This window comes from Oncorhynchus mykiss, chromosome 8, assembly GCF_057628025.1.
Source record: "Oncorhynchus mykiss isolate SJ-2025 chromosome 8, ASM5762802v1, whole genome shotgun sequence".
Classification (NCBI taxonomy): domain Eukaryota; kingdom Metazoa; phylum Chordata; class Actinopteri; order Salmoniformes; family Salmonidae; genus Oncorhynchus; species Oncorhynchus mykiss.
In genome coordinates this window covers 36655423-36671605 of record NC_143029.1, presented here as the reverse complement: position 1 = coordinate 36671605, position 16183 = coordinate 36655423, and the positions used below count along the sequence as shown (strand labels likewise).

The window sequence follows — 16183 nt, the reverse complement described above, 5'->3', positions numbered from 1 at the left end:
TTGTTCATTGAAAATTGGTCAGGTCAATGAGAAGGGTGTGCTTGAAAGGATGCACATAACTCTGCAATGTTGGGTTGTATTGGAGAGAGTCTCACTCTTAAATAATTTTCCACACACAGTCTGTGCCTGTATTTAGTTTTCATGCTAGTGAGGGCTGAGAATCCACTCTCACATAGGTACGTGGTTGCAAAGGCATCAGTGTCTTAACAGTGCAATTTGCCAAGGCAGGATACACTGAGCGCAGCCCAATCCAGAAATCTGGCAGTGGCTTCTGATTTAAATTCAATTTTCACAAAACCGCTTGTTGCAATATTGATGAGGCTCTCTTGTTCAGATATCGGTAAGTGGTCTGTTTGTGTCGGGAAAAGTACTTGCGTAATTGCGCACTGAACTCACGCAGGGGCTTCGCTATATCACATTTGACATTGTCCGTAAACTTGAGTTCATTTGCACACAAGAAAATCATACAATGATGGAAAGACCTGTGTGTTGTCCTTGTTAATACAGACAGAGAGGAGCTCCAACTTCTTAATCATAGCCTCAGTTTTGTCCCGCACATTGAATATAGTTGCGGAGAAGCCCTGTAATCCTAGATTCAGATCATTCAGGCGAGAAAAAACATTACCCAGATAGGCCAGTCATGCAAGCAGTCAGACAAGTGAAAATTATGGTCAGTAAAGACAATTTCAAGCTCGTCTCTACATTAAATACTTTTCCCCTTGATAACCAGTAAAAGCGTTACATGGTCGCTGCCCATATCATTGCATAGTGCAGAAAATAAACGACAGGGGCCTTGCTTTAACAAAGTTAACCATTTTCACTGTATTGTCCAAAACGTCTTTCAAGCTGTCAGGCATTCCCTTGGCAGCAAGAGCCTCTCGGTGGATGCTGCAGTGTACCCAAGTGGCGTCGGGAGCAACTGCCTGCATGTGTTACCAGTTCACTGTCTCCCCGTCATGGCTTTTGCACCATCAGTACAGATACCATGAGCAGCAGCTACGTTTGGCTACATAGTGGAAGAGAATAACGATTAATGTGATTGGATGTTAATTATTTGACTAGGCTACCTGTATTTGACATTGTGTTGTTATTTCGATGAACACTAGATGGTTACATTTTATTTTTGCCAGTGAAACGAGGCAATTTTATTGTATAAAAGAAAAAGCTTAATCACTTTTTTACCACCAACGGCATTGCGCGTACCTATGGGGATAGGGTTTGTCATGGAAGGCTTGGGAATCGGTTCCTTTTTGTTGGTTGTAGAATTTATTGGCTCTTTTTTCTGGATTTTGATCATTTGCTGGTATCGTCCTAATTCTGCTTTCTCTCTCTCTGTCTCTCTCCCCGTCCCCCTCTCTCTCTCCCTCTGCTAATCGGCAGATGTAGCACCAGTTTTGTGATTTTCCAGCTCATTTCCAGCAGCCATTCTTGGTTAGGGAACATGCATTACCAAACAGCTTGTTATTCAAAGTTTATTTTGCAGAAAGGCAGAGGGAGAGGTATGATGAAAATGTTCAAATGCAGCAGCCCATATGCATTGATTAGTATTTGAGGATGTGTGAACTAAATGTCAACACAGTGTTTTTTTTTTCTGGAGGCATTAGAGCCATCCTCAATAATCAGACATGTTATTACTGTAACTACTAGCAGAATATCTTGTGAGTGGGAGAACATTCAGAAAATATAGCTGTTTTTTCTTCTCTCTCTCTCTCTCTCTCTCTCTCTCGCTCTCTGTGTGTGTGTGTGCAGAACGTGGTCCAGTGGTGTCCTCCGCTCTCCAGTGTGCTGTCCTCCTCTTCCCAGTTCACTGCCCCTCTGTCTGTCTGGTAAGAACTATACCTTACTATAATATACTACTACTCTACATGAACCTACTATTCTACACTTGTCAGCTATACTCTACTTACTACTACTACTCGTCTCTACTCGGTCACACTACTACAGCTGTACTTGGGATGTGACAAATGGACAATTGTGTTTAACGTTTAAACAGCTCTTTTTTTAAAATTATAATTAAACGATAAGAAAAATCATTAAATGTACAATGCAGAATAATGGTCCTATTACGTGTGTATCACCTCTAGGACCAGGCAATTATGTTCCATCTCCTGCAACCCTTTACAGACAGAACGCAGCAACAGTAACATATTGATAGCGACAACTGATAACTTTTCAGACAATTTAAAAAAGTGCTGCATCAGGTCTGTATCTTTTCAGACAGCAGAATTCTGCTCCGGCGTAAAATGTTCCGTTTTTTTTCTCTGACAACAATAAATGTAGCTGATTGATGTGCTGCTGTGTTGTTTTTTTTATCGTATTTCTACTAAATGTCTTGGTATGTCACGGTATTTAACAAACATTAAAGTACTTTTTTTAGGAGAGCGTGGTCTGCACGCAGGCAAACTGGCTGCGCGCAGCAGCTCGAAAATTATTCAAATTACATTTCTGGTTGCTTAGTGATGGATTTTAGTCCCGCTTCATAAGTGGCATTCCTTTACAGGCACGTAAAATGGCTGGTCATATCACCAGAGAAGGTTTTGTGTCGGCATTTAAAAAAACGTAGTATAGCCTACCCTAACAGACAGACAAACAAACATACCATAGCCAAGGGGCTTCCAAAGGGCCTCATTCCATTTTGTCTGAAAAGCGAAATACATACAGGCTACCAGTAGTCGCTGAGAAATAAACAATGAACACGAAACACAACCAACGCACCGACATGAAAAGTCAATAACACCTGAGGAAAGAGCCAAGGGGAGTGACGGATATAGGGAAGATCATCAAGGAGGTGATGGAGTCCAGGTGAGTGTCATGAGGCGCAGGTGCGCGAGATGATGGTGAGAAGTGTGCGAGATAATCAGCAGACTGATGACCTTGAGGCTGGAGAGGCAGTATACGTGACAAATGAAGAGTAGGCTACCCCCAAGCTCGCAAGATTGAAGACATTGGTGCGATGAATAGGCTAGGATATTCTTTATTTATTAATAATAAAAAAATACATTTACCCCTTTTTCTCCCCAATTTTGTGATATCCAATTGCTATCTTGTCTCATCGCTGCAACTCCCCAACGGGAGAGGCAAAGTTATAGTTGGCTTAACCCAGAAGCACCAATGTGTCGGTGGAAACACCGTTCAACTGACGAACAGAAGTCAGCTTGCAGGCGCCCAGCCCGCCACAAGGAGTCACTAGAGCGCAATGAGCTAAGTAAAGCCCTCTGGCCAAAGACCGCTGCGCCACTCGGATGGCCCTAGGCTAGGATATTCTACACACAACAGACAGAAGACTAAACACTCACTTGCATCATTAGCAAAGAGACAGAGCAGGCAAGACAGTGTGAGGGAGAGAGAGGCAGAAGTAGAAGCGTGCTCATATGTTTTGGTAATTTGCATCTCGCAATATCTTGTCTTGCATGCCTTGCAAATTAACCAAGTAGCCTAAAGTTTGCCTCTTCCCATGCCTTAATAGCCTATCGGTTATAACAAGGAAAATAACATGTTTTGTGATAACTGAACTGTTTTTGGTTAGGGATCCCAACTTCGTTTAAACGTTTTAATGTTTCACAACGTTTTAATGTTCACACCCCTAAGCTATACTGACTTACTACTTCAAAAGTAGTACTTTGAGGTTAGAGATCCACGAGATGTTTCAAGTAAACTGCCATTTGTGATATCAATAATTATTTCTAAATAGCTACTCATCTTCAGAAATCCATAGAAGTCAGGTATTTGGTGAAAGGAGAGAAAGACTTTGGGGAAACCAAACATGAAGCCTACCAGTAGTGTTGTGTTCGAGACCACCTAAAGCGAGACCGATCCAAGATTGTGAGGGGGACAAGGGGTCCGAGACAGATTCAAGACTGAAACCAGAAATATGCGATTCCAATTCAAGACCACAATTGCAATTTTGTCAAATCAGCACCATAACCAGATTTCAAAATGTCCAGTATTTCTGTGCTCATATTTCAGAACAACATATGGATTCTTTAGACATTCTAAATAGTGAAAAAATGCATGCTGAGGGAAAATAGAGCCACTCTACAAATGTGACCGACTGGCTCAATTTGGTCTTATGTAGCAACATTTGAAATTGTGTTTTTTACATTGGATGAAAGTAAAGACACAGAGCTAGAAAATGGTATATCCTACACTAGAGTTGAGGAACAACGGGAAAGTAATTCTGCTTTTGAAAGTTGATAAACTTGTAACCTCATTTTTGAGAAAATGGCCCTTGAACGTTTTTGTAAACCTAACGAGCTCTTCTTTGTCTACACCCATTCAGCATCGTTCACACCCTCTTAAGCCTTAGCCCCACCCATCTCTTTAAGGACTCACATGAGGCCATGTACTAAACAACCAAAGATTTCAAGACTCAACGCTGGTTTATACTACGGGTGTGTTCGTAAATTCAATCTGGAGTACCAGAGTGCGCTCTGGGTGTTCGTAAACTCAGAACGTTGTCAGAATGTCCGTTCATAAAACTCAGAGCGTTTCGCTCTCGGAGCGTTCAGAGCGCACACTGGACGCTCTGGCCGAGGAGTAGGGTTGATCCGGACGTTCTCACCTAACAACAGCAGTCAAGCACCCAAACTAACATTGGCTAGCTTGCTAGCTACTTCCAGACACAAATGGGAGAACAGCTCACTCTGAACATTTTATTCAACCTAGCAGAGCTGGTTAGGTTGTTTTTATGTTATCCAGAGCGTTGGTGAATGAAACTGTGCTACTGGCAACAATTTAATTGCAGTTTTTTGCTGACGTTTACTTACACCGGCCATATTCAACAGGTGTTGAGCGTTCATAAATTGCCAGTTATTCTGTGCTCTGGCACACTCAGAGGAGAGTGCTCTGTAATAGGAGTAGATAGCCAGAGCGAATTTACCAGCTACGTCTATCGATAGTTGTCGCAGTGACAAATGGCTCTGAGATATGAATAATATTACTAAACATATCATACACGTAGCGTTAGCTAGCGAGCCAGTCAGCTAACGTTAGCTAGCCTACAGTACTCTTTGACTTGAAATTAAAACTACTTTCTGACGCTTCTCACTCTCTGTCACGGATGCCATGGTTGCCTTTAGTTTGAATGTAATCCGGAGTTTTATGCAACAGCCTTCTGTGTGTTCTCTTTTCGACTCCCTCTGCATATTTGCAATCAAACGCCAGAACTTTCTCCATCTCCTTAGCTATCATACTTTAGTTCCACCGGGCATTCCCCTAGTTTAAAAACTCGGTCCTCAAAGGTCGAGAGCAACACTTTTTCAGTTCTATTACGTGATATCTTTCAAAAAATCTGAGTTCGAAAAGATTACCTACACATACTGACTGACTATCTCATGTTATAGACAGAAGTGTGCTACATGGCAGACTAATCCAAACTCATCTCTCAGCATGTCCAGCCCATCCATTATCTCAGACAATCATGGCTAGCGGGAAGGTTCCTGACTTTTTCTGTGGCTAAACCAACTAGGCTTGTAATTTAACAATTGTATTTGTAGTTATGTATGACATACAAGTTTGTTATTAAGGCACATGAAAGTTCACATGTTCCAGAAGGCATTTCTGCCCAAAAATGCATTTTGTAAAAAAATAAAAGTTTACGTTCAAATAACTCTCCTGTGAAGTAGTGCATGACATACGCCTAGTTTCCTGAAACGAGTCACAAATTATTACTAACCCAAACACAGTGGGGAACAAGGGGCCTTCTACATCTTCAGAGAAGGGCTAAGGATTTATAAAATAATGATTATAGTAATATAATAATGATAGTAATATAATTATTTTAAATTATGTTCTGACTTAATCTGTTCAGTTTATTTTGGAATGGACAACGAGCCACACTGAAGAGAAAAAAAATATCCAATCCGGATTTTTCTTTTCTGGTTTCTGGGGAGATACATCTAGTTAGCTAAGTCAGCCATTGGCTAAGCCATCAGAAGCTAGATAAAGGCATCTTCCATTGAATTGTATTAGGGCAAACATTTTGAATGATAGTGGAATCAACCAATCACATTTTGATTTAATGGGTGGGAATGTTTTTACAAACAACTTATAGAAACTTCTGCCTTCTCAAAGGCCAACAGGTCACTGCACGATAGCGAGCAGTAGTTTTACCATGGTTTAGCTAGCTAGCTTTTGTTGTCGGCTAGTTTGCAGCAGCAGCAGGTGTTATCAAAGAGGATGTTGTTGCTAATTTGTTAGCTTCTCCCTTTTCAAGAATAACTTTCAAAAAAGTTTAAAATAATCCTCATCTGTTGAGCGAACTTGCTGTTGTTAGCCATCTTGTTGAAAATAACTTGTGTGAAATATTGTCTTCAGGACAATTAATAGACACTGACGTAAATAAAACCTTGTCCAGGACCGGAGTCTACACAGACCGTTGAGCTATAGCCAGCCAATCAGAGCTACAATAGGCCTTTCTACAAACAAGCCATTTGCCACTCGGGCCTGCCATCATTCAATTTGAACTGGACTGTGTAGAACTGAACAGGCAGTTGCAACAGCGTGACTTGAGATCATTATAACACATTCACCAAAAACCTCAAAATACACCTGAAATGGATTTATGCAAATATGTAAAAATCACGGTACATTTGGTAACTTTACAGTCCTATTGACCAAACAACCATGAAAAGGTAGGTTCTCTCTCCCTCAGTTATGCACATCAACAACAACAAGATCATCAACTAATGTTAGCCAGAGTGAAATGAGCTAAAATCTAACGAAGGAACATTAGATAAACCCTCACAAACTTTTTCAGCTGTAGGGTTGCAAAGAGTTGGAAACTTTCTGGAAAATGTTTGAATTTTTTTCCTAAAATTTCCATGAGAAGTTAAGCCCGGGAATTTGGGGAATTTTGCTTAAATTGCTTAAACCTTTTTTGTGGGATACACATAAGGCAATTCTTAGGTTTTGTGGCATATTTTGGTTAAACTATCCCCAATTCAATAGAATTGCAACCCCCTGCATGCACAGTGATTTTTTTCCATCACATGTGCAGTGCACTCTTCCATCACATGCACAGTGATTTTTTTTCCATCACATGTGCAGTGCACTCTTCCATCACATGTGCAGTGCACTCTTCTATCACATGTACAGTGATTTCTTCCATCACATGTGCAGTGCACTCTTCCATCATATGTACAGCTGATTCTCAAGATATTGCACACTACTGAGATGCTATTGAGCCCACACTACTACACTGTCTGAGCCAAGGACTACATGCTTTCTGGTAACGTTTTGATTACAATACTGGGTGGGGTGAATATATTTTATATGACAACATGATTTTTTTTGTTAACTAGTAAATAGTAGCCTACAGCAAAGTGTGTTTAAATCATTTCTAACTTGTTAACAATTTCTACGAGTTAGATTTTGCTACCATGTGAGCCTACTAACTGAGGAGTGTTAATTCACCTGTTTCCATTTTAAAACATGTATCTTACAAAGCAGTTGTATATTCTAACTGCTTAACTATTTTTCTGTACATGGAATTGTATTTGGTATTTTTTTCTAATCTTTACAGGAAAATGCTAATGTAGAAGGAAAAGCTGTGTACATTTGCAAATACTGTGCCAAATCATATGTGAAGAATGCAACAAAGTTGCAGAATCATCTGGTCAATTGCATAAAGTTCCTTAAGAGATAACAACAAGCAACCTCTGACAAAAGTCCCTCTACTTCTATTTGAGGTGAACATGATGAATTAGACACCTTATCGATAGCAACAGCTCATGGTCCTCCTGGAATCATAAGTTTTTTTGAACTCAATGAAGGAACGTAGTCAGAGAAATGCTGGTGAATGTCTTGCTCGAGCGGTGTATGCAACTGGTTCTCCTCTGATGCTCACAGGCAATGTGTTATGGAAGAGATTTATGAATATTCATCTCCCAGCATACATCCCTCCAACCAGACAGACATGCTTTATCTACTAATTTGCTGGATGCATATTTCAACAGAGTTCAAGTAAATGTCAAGCAAATCATAGAGAAAGCAGACTGAATTGCAATCCTCTCTGACGGGTGGTCAAATGTTCGTGGGCAAGGAATAATTAACTACAAAATCTCCACCACTCAACCAGTATTCTGTAAGAGCACAGACACAAGGGACAACAGACACACCGGTCTCTACATTGCAGATGAGCTGAAGACCGACATCAATGACCTTGGACCACAGAAGGTATTTGCACTGCTGACAGACACTGCTGCGAACATGAAGACTGCTTGGTCTAAAATCCTACCCTCACATCCCACCCATTGGCTGTGCTGCTCATGTATTGAATCTGCTCCTCAAGGACATCATGGCACTGAAAAAAATGGATACACTCTACAAGAGAGCCAAGGAAATGGTTAGGTATGTGAAGGGTCATCAAGTTAAAGCAGCAATCTACCTCACCAAGCAAAGTGAGAATAATAAGAGCACCACATTGATCTCCCCAGCAACACCCGTTGTTGGGGTGGTGGTGTCATCATGTTTGACAGTCTCCTGGAGGGGAAGGAGTCCCTCCAAGAAATGGCCATGTCACAGTCTGCTGATATGGACAGCCCCATCAAGAGGATCCTCCTGGATGATGTATTTTTCAGCAGACTGAAACATATTGCAGGAGCCATTGCACGGATTGAGGGAGACAATGCTATCCTGTCTGATGTTCAGACTCTGCTTGCAGATGTAAGAGAAGAAATCCATACTGCCATAACACTTCCGTAACACTTCACTGTGGCTCCAAGCAGAGGAAACTACAGTTCTGAAATGCATCAAAAAGCATGAAGACTTCTGCCTGAAGCCCATACACGTTGCAGCGTACATGTTGGACCTCATGTATGTTGGCAAGAGCATCCTGTCTGGTGCAGATATCAACAAGGCCTATGGTGTCATCACTACCGTGTCTCGCCACCTTGGCCTGAATGAGGGCACGATTCTTGGCAGTCTGGCGAAGTACACTTCCAAGCAAGGGCTTTGGGATGGAGATGCAATATGGCAAGATGTATGCTAACTGGATAACAGTTGTTCAAGTTCTTGGTAGCTAACTAAATGAGTCCTGCATTTATAGTTGTGTATAGCCACTGAAAAACAATATGAGGGGAAAAAGACAATCACTCACCCACTCCTCCAATGGCATGGCATGGCGTCCTCCTAGCTAATGCTAGGCTCTGTATTTTTTGCTTGCTACAATAGATACGCTAGCCTATTAGCCACGTTATGAATGATTTGGGGTCATTGCCCTTGTTAGTTTGATTGTATTGACATTTCCAGCATTAGTTACATTTGTCCGTTTTTGTCCAGAATATTGAGTCATTGAAACTGAAACAGTGCATCCTGAATGGAGGCAGCAAACAATGTACCAGGCCAGCTGTGATTTACAACCTGATAGCAATATTTGTTGGACTACCAGGAAATGTATTGGTGAATTATGTAAATCATGCATTGAACTGCATCCATCTATTCTGCCAACAATGCCTTCGTGTACAGTCGTGGCCAAAAGTTTTGAGAATGACACACACATTAATTTTCAAAAAGTCTGCTGCCTCAGTTTGTATGATGGCAATTTGCATATACTCCAGAATGATATGAAGCGTGTTCAGATGAATTGCAATTAATTGCAAAGTCTCTCTTTGCCATGCAAATTAAACGAATCCCCCCAAAAAACATTTCAGCCCTGCCACAAAAGGACCAGCTGACATCATGTCAGTGATTCTCTCGTTAACACAGATGTGAGTGTTGACGAGGACAAGGCTGGAGATCACTCTGTCATGCTAATTGAGTTTGAATAACAGACTGGAAGCTTCAAAATGAGGGTGGTGCTTGGAATCATTGTTCTTTCTCTGTCAACCATGTTTACCTGCAAGGAAACACGTGCCGTCATCATTGCTTTGCACAAAAAGGGCTTCACAGGCAAGGATATTGCTGCCAGTAAGATTGCACCTAAATCAACCATTTACCGGATCATCAAGAAGAGCGGTTCAATTGTTCTTCTTCAAGAAGAGCGGTTCAATTGTTGTGAAGAAGCCTTCAGGGCGCCCAAGAAAGTCCAGCAAGTTTCAGGACCATCTCCTAAAGTTGATTCAGCTGCGGGATCAGGGCACCTCCAGTACAGAGCTTGCTCAGGAATGGCAGCAGGCAGGTGTGAGTGCATCTGCACACATAGTGAGGCAAAGACTTTTGAAGGATGGCCTGGTGTCAAGAAGAGCAGCAAAGAAGATACTTCTCTCCAGGAAAAACATAATGGACAGACTGATATTCTGCAAAAGGTACAGGGATTGGACTGCTGAGGACTGGGGTAAAGTCATTTTCTCTGAATCCCCTTCCCGATTGTGGGGCATCCTGAAAAAGCTTGTCCGGAGAAGACAAGGTGAGCACTACCATCTGTGTCATGCCAACAGTAAAGCATCCTGAGACCATTCATGTGTGGGGTTGCTTCTCAGCCAAGGGAGTGGGCTCACTCACAATTTTGCCTAAGAACACAGCCATGAATAAAGAATGGTACCAATACATCCTCCAAGACCAACTTCTCCCAACCATCCAGTAACAATTTGGTGACGAACAATGCCTTTTCCAGCATGATGGAGCACCTTGCCATAAGGCAAAAGTGATAACTAAGTGGCTTGGGGAACAAAAAATCGATATTTTGGGTCCATGGCCAGGAAACTTCCCAGACCTGAATCCCACTGAGAACTTGTGGTCAATCCTCAAGAGGCGGGTGGACAAACAAAACCCCACAAATTCTGACAAACTCCAAGCATTGATTATGCAAGAATGGGCTGCCATCAGCCAGGATGTGGCCCAGAAGTTAATTGACAGCATGCCAGGGCGGATTGCAGAGGTCTAGAAAAAGAAGGGTCGACACTGCAAATATTGACTCTTTGCATCAACTTAATGTAATTGTCAATAAAAGCCTTTGACACTTATGAAATGCTTTTAATTATACTTCAGTGTTCCATAGTAACATGTGACAAAAATATCTAAAGACACCGAAGCAGCAAACTTTGTGGAAATTAATATTTTGTCATTCTCAAAACTTTTGGCCACGACTGTACGTCATATTTGACTTGTCACGTTGAGTCAAATGGTTCCTATTTTTAAAACCTCTCATGAAGTTGGTTGGTCTGTGAATTAGATTTTTTTGTGACATTATGATTGTCTGTTTGTTTCATATCTGCAAAGTAGTTAAAACACTCAGTTCCACTTTAAACTTTAGGTCACCGGTTACTTTGTGTGCTAAATGTGAAAAGTTTTTTTTTTTTTGCAATGGGAAGTAATAGTTGTGCATTTTGCCAAAAAGTTTCCAAACAACCTGCCCAGCAAAGGAATGGCACCCTGTGTGAAAAATCATGTCTTATGCTTTTTTAATTGAGTTTTCACTCTCAAAATCCCACGTAAAAAAAAAAAAATGGATGGTCTAAGTCCACACAATGTTTAAACCACATCAATCTGTTTGGGTGGACCTGTCAGGGCCTGGCTCTCCAGTGGGTGGGCCTCTGTCCACCCAGGCACATCCATGTCTACTCCCCTGATGCAAATAGCGCATGATGACAATTGTGCATCACAAATAGCCTACTAACCAACACTTCTGACTAAACTTTTTCAATACCTAGTTTGCATACCCATTGTTGCCGTTAGTTAGCATTTCCTAGTAGATATCATAAGTTGAAATGTCTTTCATACCCTACCGGCTACCGATGTCCTCCTTCTATGAGCTGCTGCATGGCAAAACCAGTTGAGAGCTGCACACTCTTGCTGTCTGCAGATGATATTCCGCTGAAACTAGGCTATACTTGTATGTGCTGCGCATTGGAATATCTTTCATGTGCTTTGTGATTGTGTAGACTACTTTGTGCATGATTTCTCTATTGTACTACATAATTGATGTTGTATACCTCCACTACACTCTTTTGATACGCATCAGTAGGGATTAAGAAATGTGTATAAGCAATGCCCCCTGACAAAGTGGGTATAAGGTTTCTACCTGCGTATACCCTCTACTACACCATTGGACCTTTGTGTTTTACAAAAAGTGCTCTCTCGTACATGAGAGAACTGGTATTACGGTTGCTGTCCTTTCAGCATCACCAACCTGTCAAACACTGAAGACCTATAGGTTCAGCACTGTACTAACCTGTAACACACTGGAGACCAATAGGTTCACCACTGTACTAACCTGTCACACACTGAAGACCTATAGGTTCACCACTGTACTAACATGTCTATAATAGATACACTGCTCAAAAAAAATAAAGAGAACACTTAAACAACACAATGTAACTCCAAGTCAATCACACTTCTGTGAAATCAAACTGTCCACTTAGGAAACAACACTGATTGACAATACATTTCACATGCTGTTGTGCAAATGGAATAGACAACAGGTGGAAAATATAGGCAATTCGCAAGTCATGGTGTGGGGTTGCATTTCTTTGGGGGGTCGCACAGCCCTCCATGTGCTCGCCAGAGGTAGCCTGACTGCCATTAGGTACCGAGATGAGATCCTCAGATCCCTTGTGAGACCATATGCTGGTGCGGTTGGCCCTGGGTTCCTCCTAATGCAAGACAATGCTAGACCCTCATGTGGCTGGAGTGTGTCAGCAGTTCCTGCAAGAGGAAGGCATTGATGCTATGGACTGGCCCGCCCGTTCCCCAGACCTGAATCCAATTGAGCACATCTGGGACATCATGTCTCGCTCCATTGCACCACAGACTGTCCAGGAGTTGGTGGATGCTTTAGTCCAGGTCTGGGAGGAGATCCTCAGGAGACCATCCGCCACCTCATCAGGAGCATGCCCAGGCATTGTAGGGAGGTTGCACGTGGAGGCCACACACACTACTGAGCCTCATTTTGACTTGTTTTAAGGACATTACATCAAAGTTGGATCAGCCTGTAGTGTGGTTTTCCACTTTAATTTTGAGTGTGACTCCAAATCCAGACCTCCCTGGGTTGATAAATTTGATTTCCATTGATAATTTTTGTGTGATTTTGTTGTCAGCACATTCAACTATGTAAAGAAAAAAGTATTTAATAAGAATATTTCATTCATTCAGATCTAGGATGTGTTATTTTAGTGCTTTGAGCAGTGTATAAAGGCTGTTAAGATACTGTGTGAATGTTTCAAGAAAGGAGTCTATAGATGTGGCCTGGCGAAGCGGTTTCATGCTCTGACTGAAAGAAAGACCGAGACACTCAATATGTGGTCTGGAGTACCACTACACTGTCTGTCGGTGAGAAATCCTTCATCTGGCATTTAATGTGCAGATCTGGAAAGGAGGAGCGACATCATCGTCTTCATAATGCACTTGATTTACTTTATTCAGACCAGATAAAAAGGAACGTTGATTTATCAAACATCCATTTCACATGCTCTATTAATGAGGCTAACCGTGGTGGAAACGTGAGAGAATGAGGAACATACATGAACCAAAATAATTGTAGACCTCCACAAGTCTGGTTCATCCTTGGGAGCAATTTCCAAATGCCTGAAGGTACCACGTGCTTCTGTACAAACAATAGTACGCAAGCATAAACACCATGGGACCACACAGCTGTCATACTGCTCAGGAAGGAGATGCGTTCTGTCTCCTAGAGATGAATGTACTTTGGTTCAAAAAGTGCAAATCAATCCCAGAACAACAGCAAAGGTGTGAAGATACTGGAGGAAACAGGTATAAAAGTATCTACAGTGCCGTGCGAAAGTATTCGGCCCCCTTGAACTTTGCGACCTTTTGCCACATTTCATTCTTCAAACATAAAGATATAAAACTGTATTTTTTTGTGAAGAATCAACAACAAGTGGGACACAATCATGAAGTGGAACGACATTTATTGGATATTTCAAACTTTTTTAACAAATCAAAAAGTGAAAAATTGGGCGTGCAAAATTATTCAGCCCCCTTAAGTTAATACTTTGTAGCGCCACCTTTTGCTGCGATTACAGCTGTCTCTATCAGTTTTGCACATCGAGAGACTGAAATGTTTTCCCATTCCTACTTGCAAACAGCTCGAGCTCAGTGAGGTTGGATGGAGAGCATTTGTGAACAGCAGTTTTCAGTTCTTTCCACAGATTCTCGATTGGATTCAGGTCTGGACTTTGACTTGGCCATTCTAAAACCTGGATATGTTTATTTTTGAACCATTCCATTGTAGATTTTACTTTATGTTTTGGATCATTGTCTTGTTGGAAGACAAATCTCCGTCCCAGTCTCAGGTCTTTTGCAGACTCCATCAGGTTTTCTTCCAGAATGGTCCTGTATTTGGCTCCATCCATCTTCCCATCAATTTTAACCATCTTCCCTGTCCCTGCTGAAGAAAAGCAGGCCCAAACCATGATGCTGCCACCACCATGTTTGACAGTGGGGATGGTGTGTTCAGCTGTGTTGCTTTTACGCCAAACATAACGTTTTGCATTGTTGCCAAAAAGTTCAATTTTGGTTTCATCTGACCAGAGCACCTTCTTCCACATGTTTGGTGTGTCTCCCAGGTGGCTTGTGGCAAACTTTAAACGACACTTTTTATGGATATCTTTAAGAAATGGCTTTCTTCTTGCCACTCTTCCATAAAGGCCAGATTTGTGCAATATACGACTGATTGTTGTCCTATGGACAGAGTCTCCCACCTCAGCTGTAGATCTCTGCAGTTCATCCAGAGTGATCATGGGCCTCTTGGCTGCATCTCTGATCCGTCTTCTCCTTGTATGAGCTGAAAGTTTAGAGGGACGGCCAGGTCTTGGTAGATTTGCAGTGGTCTGATACTCCTTCCATTTCAATATTATCGCTTGCACAGTGCTCCTTGGGATGTTTAAAGCTTGGGAAATCTTTTTGTATCCAAATCCGGCTTTAAACTTCTTCACAACAGTATCTCGGACCTGCCTGGTGTGTTCCTTGTTCTTCATGATGCTCTCTGCGCTTTTAACGGACCTCTGAGAGTATCACAGTGCAGGTGCATTTATACGGAGACTTGATTACACACAGGTGGATTGTATTTATCATCAGTCATTTAGGTCAACATTGGATCATTCAGAGATCCTCACTGAACTTTGGAGAGTTTGCTGCACTGAAAGTAAAGGGGCTGAATAATTTTGCACGCCCAATTTTTCAGTTTTTGATTTGTTAAAAAAGTTTGAAATATCCAATAAATGTTGTTCCACTTCATGATTGTGTCCCACTTGTTGTTGATTCTTCACAAAAAAATACAGTTTTATATCTTAATGTTTGAAGCCTGAAATGTGGCAAAAGGTCGCAAAGTTCATGGGGGCCGAATACTTTCGCAAGGCACTGTATATCCACAGTGAAACGAGTCCTATATCGACATAACTTGAAAGGATACTCATCAAGGAAGAAGCCACTGCTCCAAAACCGCCATACAAAAGCCAGACTACGGTTTGCAACTGCACATGGGGACAAAGATTGTACTTTTTGGAGAAATGTACTCTGGTCTGATGAAACAAAAATAGAACTGCCATAATGACCATTGTTATGTTGGAAGGAAAAAGGGGGAGGCTTGCAAGCCGAAGAACACCATCCCAACCGTGAAGCACAGGGGTGGCATCATCATGTTGTGGGCATGCTTTGCTGCGGGAGGGACTGGTGCACTTCACAAAATAGATGGCATCATGAGGATGGAAGATTATGTGGATATATTGAAGCAACATCTCAAGACATCAGTCAGGAGGTTGAAGCTTGGTAGCAAATGGGGCTTCCATATGGAAAATGACCCCAAGCATACTTCCAAAGTTGTGGCAAAATGGCTTAAGGACAACAAAGTCAAGGTATTGGAGTGGCCATCACAAAGCCCTGACCTCAATCCTATAGAACATTTGTGGGCAGAACTGAAAAAGCTTGTGCAAGCAAGGAGGCCAAAAAACCTGACTCAGTTACACTAGCTCTGTCAGGAGGAATGGGCCAAAATTCACCCAACTTATTTTGGGAAGCTTGTGGAAGGCTACCCAAAACGTTTGACCCAAGTTACACAATTTAAAAGCAATGCTACCAAATACTAATTGAGTGTATCTGACCCACTGGGAATGTGATGAAAGAAATAAAAGCTGAAATAAATCATTCTCTCCACTATTATTCTGACATTTCACATTCTTAAAATAAAGTGGTGATCCTAACTGACCTAAGACAGAATATTTACTATGATTTAATGTCAGGAATCGTGAAAAAATAAGTTTTAATGTATTTGGCTATGGTGTATGTAAAC

At 41.6% G+C, this 16183-nt stretch overlaps 1 protein-coding gene across 10 annotated transcripts in view; it reads left to right on the top strand.

The window, feature by feature from the left end:
• LOC110529235 (1-phosphatidylinositol 4,5-bisphosphate phosphodiesterase beta-4) overlaps positions 1-16183 on the top strand; it is a 142723-nt gene that overhangs the window by 35439 nt on the left and 91101 nt on the right. For 8 of the 10 annotated variants that reach the window (XM_036985407.2, XM_036985412.2, XM_036985405.2 and 5 more), the window contains one exon: positions 1750-1826. The exons of the other annotated variants lie outside the window; for them this stretch is intronic. The gene's annotated coding sequence lies outside the window, so the exon portion shown is untranslated. The remainder of the gene's footprint in view (positions 1-1749; positions 1827-16183) is intronic. 10 annotated transcript variants of the gene reach the window in all.